This window comes from Staurois parvus, unplaced genomic scaffold (genome assembly GCF_062004578.1).
Source record: "Staurois parvus isolate SC_StPar_1 unplaced genomic scaffold, SC_StPar_1.0 ptg000205l, whole genome shotgun sequence".
Classification (NCBI taxonomy): Eukaryota; Metazoa; Chordata; class Amphibia; order Anura; family Ranidae; genus Staurois; species Staurois parvus.
This window is the reverse complement of record NW_028318001.1, coordinates 7,352,654-7,361,238: the sequence shown is the minus strand read 5'-3', so window position 1 is coordinate 7,361,238 and position 8,585 is coordinate 7,352,654. Positions and strand designations below refer to the sequence as shown.

Sequence of the window (8,585 nt, the reverse complement as noted above, 5' to 3'; positions counted from 1 at the left end):
TTTTTAATGGCATGTCCCATATTCATCATTGTATGTTCATGATTGATCTTTACATGGGTCTGAGATAGTATTCCATGTATCTCTGATGTCATTGTATGTTTATCATAGATTCCATGTGTCTCTTCTGCTCCAATAAGCATGCACACCTTCCTTTGTATTTTGTGAAGTAATGACATAAATCCTGCAGGATCAGGGGCGGACTGACAACTCATGGGGCCCTCGGGCAATAGGGGATCATGGGGCCCCTGTGTGCTTGCCCAAACTTAAAAAAGCCTATGAAAAAGGTACCAGGGGCATCTCATGGGGCCCTCTACTGACCCCGGGCCCTCGGGCAGTGCCCAAGTTTTCAAATGGTCAGTCCGCCCCTGTGCAGGATCCATTCACCTGCATTTCTAGAAATGTGATGAGTTCTATTTTAGTTTCTCACTAGTAATGATATAGAACTTCCTAGGACCACCTAATCCACAGAACACCAGGCAGTCTTGTGTTCCCATTGTCTGTCCAGAGACAGAAGGACAATGGGTGACAACCCCAATGTACACCCAGCAGACTAACTTCTCTGCTTCAAAGGAACTGATTTACATACAATGGGGCAATCTCAGATCTGGAGAGACTTGTAGTTTGGTGGAGTCCACCAGACACATATTTCTCTATGTATTTATTTCTGCTTAACACATACAGTATATGAGCATTCACTGGGGATAGTTTACAAAAGGATAAGTGATTGTTCACAGCTTAATGAATATCAATCAGCCTGACCTGCAGAAATACTGTGTTTAGTTTCTTTGCAAAGTAATTGGATATTAAGCTTTGATATACTGTAGTTTCAACTTATTAAAGTAGATAAAGGAAAATAATAAACATTCCCTCTAGAAAATGAACAGTCTCTACTCCTTTAAATAGATCAGTCTCATTGGAGTCCATTTACTTCAAGTGGAACTTCACCCATTTTAAGAAGATCCTCTTCCTGCCCCCTATCTCTACACATTTTATAAAAATAGCAATTTGAATACCAAAAACTTTAAAATCATTGTTTTATGCTTTCTTAACCCTTGGCTAGTACATGCCATGGCGGGTTCCTGCACATGTGCACACAAACTCAGTGGCCTCTGCCAGTCCTCTGTCAGAGCTTCCCATGGTGTGTCTGGGCATGTGTGAGGTCACATGAACTGTCTCCTGGGATATGTGACATAGACATCCCATGATACGGTTTGTGAGATCCTGCTCATGCACAGGCATGCTGTGGGATCTCTGCCAGGTCTTGCAGAGTGTCTGCACATGCACCAGCCCTACATTAAAGATGGCAGCACTGCAGAATTACAGTTAAAGGAGAGCTTCTGCTTTAAGCAAGACAACATTGGACTCCATGGTGCATTAAAGTGGAATTCCAGCTTACATCAACCAGCCTTAAAACTGTCCCCACCCCACCCCCTAACTGACCCGTGTAAGGAAGATGTATATACTTACCTATTTTCAGGCCACCATCTGGTCACATGATCCAGCTCCCCTGCGTCAGCCTGCACAGCTGCAGGGGAGAGGCGGGAGCACCGACATTGGATGGGCCACTGAAGCCATTGGATGTTGTCATTGTTACAAGCTTTACTAGCCATTGCTCTCTCTCTTCTCCCCTGCACCCACCGCTCGCTGACACATAGGAGGTCAAAAAAAGACCAGATTCCCCTATCCACACACTCGATGTGGGTGGGGGAATCCTTCCCAGAGTCATTGTGTTCTGACAGTGAGGAGACTTCCCTGCCATTAGAATACACTGATCAGGGCTTCCAGCTATACCCGGTGGCACTGATTGATCAGGTAAAACCCAACAGGCTGGTTGTATAGTTCAACTTCTGTATAACCAGCCTGATCATACGTGGACTGAAATTTGGCCGGTCCCTGCTGAACCGGTAGAATTTCAATCCATGTATGGCTGCCTTAAGCATAGATGTTAGGAGGGGGGAGGAGCAGTTTACTTAAAGTATTTTATTTTGAGACAGAGATAAGTGTGATTTAAAAGTGATTTTTAACTGTTTGGGCCAGTTAGGGTGAAGTTGCAAAGTGAATGTTCTTGACCAACTTTAATAGGATGAAGTTTGTGGTCAGTTCAATCAACCAATCATCTGCAAGTATATATCCTGTGTTTTCATTGTCAATGTGGGCTCAGGTTCACCATATTTATTAACACTCCTATCTATCTATCTATCTATCTATCTATCTATCTATATCTTTCTTTCTTTCTTTCTAGGATATATCTATCTTTCTTTTCTTTCTAGGATCTATCAATTCGTATTTCATTACATCTATCTATCTATCTATCTATCTATCTATCTATCTATCTATCTATCTATCTTTCTATGATCTACCTATCGGTTTGTCTATCTATCTTTTTGTATATCCATATATCTATCTATCTTTCTATGATCTATCTATTCGTATCTCTCTTTATCTTTCTATGATCTATCTGTTTGTCTATCTTTCTATTTGTCTATCTATTATCTATCTATCTATCTATGATTTCTATGATCTATCTATATATCTTTCTATAATCTATCTTTCTAATTAAATATCTTTCTTTCTTTCTATGATGTATCTGTTTGTCAATCTCTCTCTCTCTCTCTCTCTCTCTCTCTCTCTCTCTCTCTCTCTCTCTCTCTCTCTCTCTCTCTCTCTCTCTCTCTCTCTCTCTCTCTCTCTCTCTCTCTCTCTCTCTCTCTCTCTCTCTCTCTCTCTCATTTCTGACCCCCCCCCCATTTCTGAACGGTCTTTTATCCTGTAGTGTGGATATCTAGTCCTAGTCCCTCCTGGTCTGCAGTCACTGCACTCCAATGCTTGTTCTGCGACCCTCTTTCGTATTATCTATGAATATGTAGTGTATGCTCCCTGTATGGTCCCTGTATTCCTGTTTCTTTGCCACCTATCGTTACATTGTACTCTCTCTGTGTACACCCTAACACCCGGCTATCCATCCATCTATCCGACGTGCACATGGGTAGATCGGTCGGTAGGGGGGGCAGTCGGGCAGTGTCTGCCCCTGTAGCGGTCCTGTGTGATGAAGCGGATTTCTCACCTGGACGGTCCCAGGGACTGAGGAGTCCGGCGATGATGTATTTGTGTATTGGAAGAAATGGGGATGCTTATTATTAATGGCGACAGTGGAGGGAGAGCCGACTGAGCTGGAGTGAAATGCTGGGAGGAGACACACGTCTATATTATTGGTGGTGCCATTGAGGAGTATCGGGGTGACAGTGGAGGAGGTGCTGATGATGGAGAATAGCGGGTGTGGCACACTGCTGGGGTGTGGGTGGGGGAGGTGAACCCCTGACTGATGCTGAGAGCAGTGCTGCACATTGTACGTCTCCTCCTCTCCCCTCTATCTATGAGCTCATCTTCCTGTCCTTATACTTCTCTAGAGCTGCTCACCTGACCCCTCATTCAGCAGAGGGATGGATGCTCACTTCTGGGCTCATCACTACTCAACATGGTACACTGCACACATAATGACCTATTATTGGCTCCTTTGGAGATGTTTTGTGAAATAAATGGTAATAGTCTAGTATAACCGCTTGCCCACCTGAGGATTTACCCCCCTTCCTGACCAGGCCATTTTCTGCGTTATGGCGCTGCGTTACTTTAACTGACAATTGCGCGGTGATGCAACGCTGCACCCAAATTAAATTTACGTCCTTTTTTTTCTCACAAATTGAGCTTTCTTTTGGTGGTATTTGATCACCTATATGTTTTTAATTTTTTGCTCTATAAAAAAAAAAGACTGACGATTTTGAGAAAAAACAGTATTTTTGACTTTTTGTTATTAAATATGTTCAATAAAAAATGTAAAAAATCAAATTTCATCATAAATTTAGGCCACAAGGTATTCTGCTACATGTCTTTGTTAAAAAAAATCCCAATACGTGTAAATTAATCGGTTTATATTAAATTTATAGAGTTTACAAATGGCAGTATATGTACTGGGATATTTTATTTTTTATTTTTACTAGTAATGGCGGCGATCAGCGACTTATAGCAGGATTGCGGCGAGCATTCTGACACTGGGGAAACTGACTTGGTGTCAGTAACATCCCAGTGACACCAATACAGTGATCAGTGCTAATAAAAAGCACTGACACTGTACTAATGGCACCGGGCAGGAAGGAGTTAACATGAGGGGCGATCAAAGGGTTAACTGTGTTACTATAAACTGTGTCTGTGTGCTTCACTGTAAGCACACTGCTTTGGATGGTTGTGCTGTGCACAAACAGTTCTCCCCATTGGAGATGCTCATCAATCATCGGGTAGCGGCGTGTAATCACTGTCCCTGCCCAGAAATACGAAATCACATATATAAATATATACGTGATTTTGCGCACCCATGCCGCTCTGTAGCGGTATTTCTGCTATAGGGTGGTCGGGAAGTAGATAGTATAATATTCTTTTTGTTGTTATATACTCATATGTTACCAAAAATTAGAATAGTGCTGCAAACACTTTAATAGTTAGGGGGTCAGTTAAGGGTTCCGGTTTGGGGACATGTTTAGGGGTTAGGTTTTGGATTAGGAAAAATGTTTTGGGGTTGAGGTCGAAATTAATATTTTAGGATTGGGTTCAGTTTTAGGAAATGTTAAAGGTGTTAGATTCTGATTTAAGGCAATGTTTAGGACTTAGGTTTGATGGATTGATGTTTAGGGGGTTAGGTTCAGGATTAGTATTTTAAAGGTTAAATTCAGTTTGAGATAATATTTAAGGGGTTAGGTTCTGATATGTGGAATGTTTAGGGGATAGTCTCTGGATTAGGATAATTATTTTGGGGTTTAGGTTCAAGATTAGTATTAGGGTTAGGTTCCATTTGTGTTAATGTTTAGGGGTTATAGTCTGATCTAGGGGAACATTTAGATTCTGGAATAATTTAAATGTTTCGGGGTTTAGGTTCCAGATTAGTGTTATGGGATTAGGTTCTTTAGTGGTTATAGTCAGATCCAGGGGAACATTTAGGTTCTAGATTCAGATAAACGTTTATGGGTTTAGGTCCAAGATTATTATTTTAGGGTTAGGTTCCATTTGTATTAATGTTTACAGGTTATAGTCTGATTTATAACATTTACGTTCTGGATTAAGATAAATGTTTAGGGGCTTAGGTTCAAGATTAGCCCTTTATGGTTAGGTTCCATTTGTGTTAATGTCTATGAGTTTATAGTTTGATTTATTATTATTTTATTTTTTTTAAGTCCGCAAACGTGCAACTATAACGTAAAAACCCGTAAGTGTTCACAAAAAATGTGCAAGTGCAAAACACCACACGAAAAAGTGCACTTAGGGGTGTGCTGTGTCCTACCCCTAAAGGGGCTTGGACCACTTACCCTGATCCCCCGGGGCACGAAGCTCCTGACGGGGACAAGGTTCCCAATTGGTCCTCCTGGCCAAAAGGCCTGGTGGACCACCGTTCCTTGTGTCCAGCCGAAGCCAGACACCCAGTACTTGGTCAGGGGGCTCTCCCGAAGAAAAGCCCCCTAGGGATCAGGGGAGGAAGGAACCAAAAGGCCACACATCCTCTCCCTAGACTTCAGGGTAGGCCCGAGGACCCACACCCTCCATCCGTGAAAACACAAGCATAAGTAACAGAAAAAGTGACAAACGTGGGAGGTGAAATAAATTAAATAAATAGAAAATAAAAAAGTGGTACCGTGCCAAATTGTGCACAGACCAGGCCCTGAGGCCCGTAGCAAAAATTGCCCTGGTCCTAGCCAAAAGGCCTGGTCCTTAGGGCGCTGTGCAAAAAGAATGTAAAAACAGTGACCATGTGCCATGTTCACACAGTGGGGTCCCACACCCAGGTGTTACTAGTGGCACCCCTGAGAGCGTCTACTCAGGGGGCACCGAGTTTGCGGACTTTCTGCCTCCTCAGCCCCTGGCCAGACCAAGGTAGATCCGTCCAAATCAGGAGGTACTGGGTCTTTCCAGCTTTCCCAGAGGAATTACTCCCAAGGCCCTAGAACGAATCATGGCACTCCCTGGTTTCTGTCCCTCCGGTACTAGCCTTCCGGACCCCCATCATACCAGTGAGGGTACTATACAACAGCCATCCCCGCAAAGCTAGAATGGCCGGGAGCACCCCCACTGGACACTGATAAGAACAGATACTACACTTGATCTTAGCCAAAAGGCCGAGAAGCGAGTTTGATTTATTATTTATTTACTTAATCAGGTACTTGTATAGCTCTGTCAATTTACTCAGCGCTTTACACATATATATTGTACATTCGCATCAGTCTCTAACCCTCAAGGGGTGTACAATCTAAGGTCCCTAATTTACATTCATACACATATTAGGGCCAATTTAGACAGGATCCAATTAACCTACCAGCTTGTCTTTGGACTGTGGGAGGAAACCAGAGTACCCGGAGGAAACCCACACAGGCACAGGGAGAACATGCAAACTCCAGGCAGGTGTTGGGAACCAACGACCTTAGTACTGCCAGGCGGAAGTGCTAACCATTTAGCCACTGTGCTGCCCATGTGATTTAGAACATTTAGGTTCTGGATTAAGATAAATGATTTGGGGTTTAGATTCAAGATTAGTATTAGGGCTAAATTCTGTTTGTGTTAATGTCTGGGGCGGAATGACCATTTGGAAACTCGGCACTTCCCGAGGGCCCGGGGTCAGTAGGGGGCCCCATGAGATGCCCCTGGTACCTTTTTCATAGGCTTTTTTGAGTTTGGGCAAGGACACAGGGGCCCCATGATCCCCTATTGCCCGGGGGTCCCATGAGTTGTCAGTCCGCCCCTGGTTAATGTTTAGGGGGTTATAGTCTGATCTAAGGGAACAATTAAGTTTCTGGGTTAAGATAATGTTTAGGGGATAGATTCAAGATGAATATTTTAGGTCTCATTCACACTGGTGCTCCTACATTTAAATTTTCTAAACATAGGAGTAGTGATCCAGGAAGTATAAATAACTTTTAAGCCTCCCAGGTCACTTTTTCCTGCATTTATATGTTTCTTGTTATGCTTTAGCAACCTTCAGGATAATTTTTAAACATGTTTAGAAAATCTAATCAGATTCTGGAAGCACACGATTGTATTTTCTTTAAACATAGATAAACTAATCATTCTTAAGTCCCGTACACAGGATCAGAAAATCGTACCAAACAATGCCACTTTCAAAGCAATCATACGATAATCTGATCGGTAGTACACAGCAATCATCCAAAATTACTCGAAGGGACAAGCACGAAAATTTCTGCACTATAAAAAAAAAATGATTAACAATTTTGAGAAAAAAAAACAATATTTTGGACTTTTTTCTGTTAAACATGGCCAGTAAAAAAAATTTAAAAATCAAGTTTCGCCATAAATTTACACCAAAATGTATTCTGCGACATGTCTTTAAAATCCCAATACGTGTAAATGAATTGGTTTACATAAACGTTATAGTGTTTACAAATGGAGGTATAGATACTGGGATTTTTTTTTCTACCAGTAATGGCGGCAATCAGTAACTTTTATCAGGACTGCGATGAACATTCTGACACTGAAGGGAACTGACTTGGTGTCACTGACATCCCCAGTGACACCAATACAGTGATCAGTGCTAAAAAAACTATGTGTAGGGAGTGTTTTACTAGGGGGTGGGTGCCTCACTGTAAGCACACTGCTCTGGATGGCTGTGCTGTGCTGTTTAGTGAACAAAACAGTCTTCCTCCCCATCGGAGATTGTATCTGCTCGTTGTATTTAGGATAATGAGGGAATAACACACACCTGGCCATGGAACAGCTGAGAAGCCAATTGTTCCATTACTTTTGGTCCCTTAACAAGTGGGAGGCACATATGCAAACTGTTGTAATTCCTACACCATTCACCTCATTTGGATGTACATACCCTCAAATTAAAGCTGAAAGTCTGCAGTTAAAGCACATCTTGTTTGTTTCATTTCAAATCCATTGTGGTGGTGTATAGAGCCAAAAATGTTAGAATTGTGTCGATGTCCCAATATTTATGGACCTGACTGCATTTTCTGACCACTATACTCCTACAGAACACAATAGTGGGGGATAGCTGGAGAATACAAAAGATGGCAACTGCCCCAGTCTATAACTGGCTTTTGCAGCAAGGATACGTGAACTGGGCAACGCATGTCAAACAAAGGAAAAGAAGGTTCAGTGATCAACTTGCCAGCCAGTTTGCCAACAACCAAATTAACCTGTCTAACAGTATGCGTTAAAAACAGGGGTTTAGTTAGCACACATTTGCAAATACATATGCAAGCCACAGAGCAATGTCACGGCACCCAGATATTCTGTGGTCCTAACTCTACAAATTTTGAGAGCCCCCATAGTAGAGGCACATGTATTTAAAGGATAGATCAAGGGCAGGTGAACCTGAGGGAGCCCACCCCTCTTAAAGGTACAGGAGTGCACTGGACACCCAGCATATAGCACAATGGCAGCCAGGGTGTCCTAGTGCACCCACTCTCTTACTATGGGGGCTCTAAAAATTTGTGGAGTTAGGACCCCAGAATACCAGGGTGCCATGATGTGGCTCTGTGGCTTACGTATGTATTTGCAAATGTTTGCTAACTAAACCCCTGTTTTTA

General features: G+C 42.5%; 1 pseudogene; it reads right to left on the bottom strand.

The window, feature by feature from the left end:
* Positions 1-6,051: 6,051 nt before the first annotated feature.
* LOC149461347 (U2 spliceosomal RNA) lies at positions 6,052-6,167 on the bottom strand (annotated as a pseudogene).
* Positions 6,168-8,585: the final 2,418 nt, after the last annotated feature.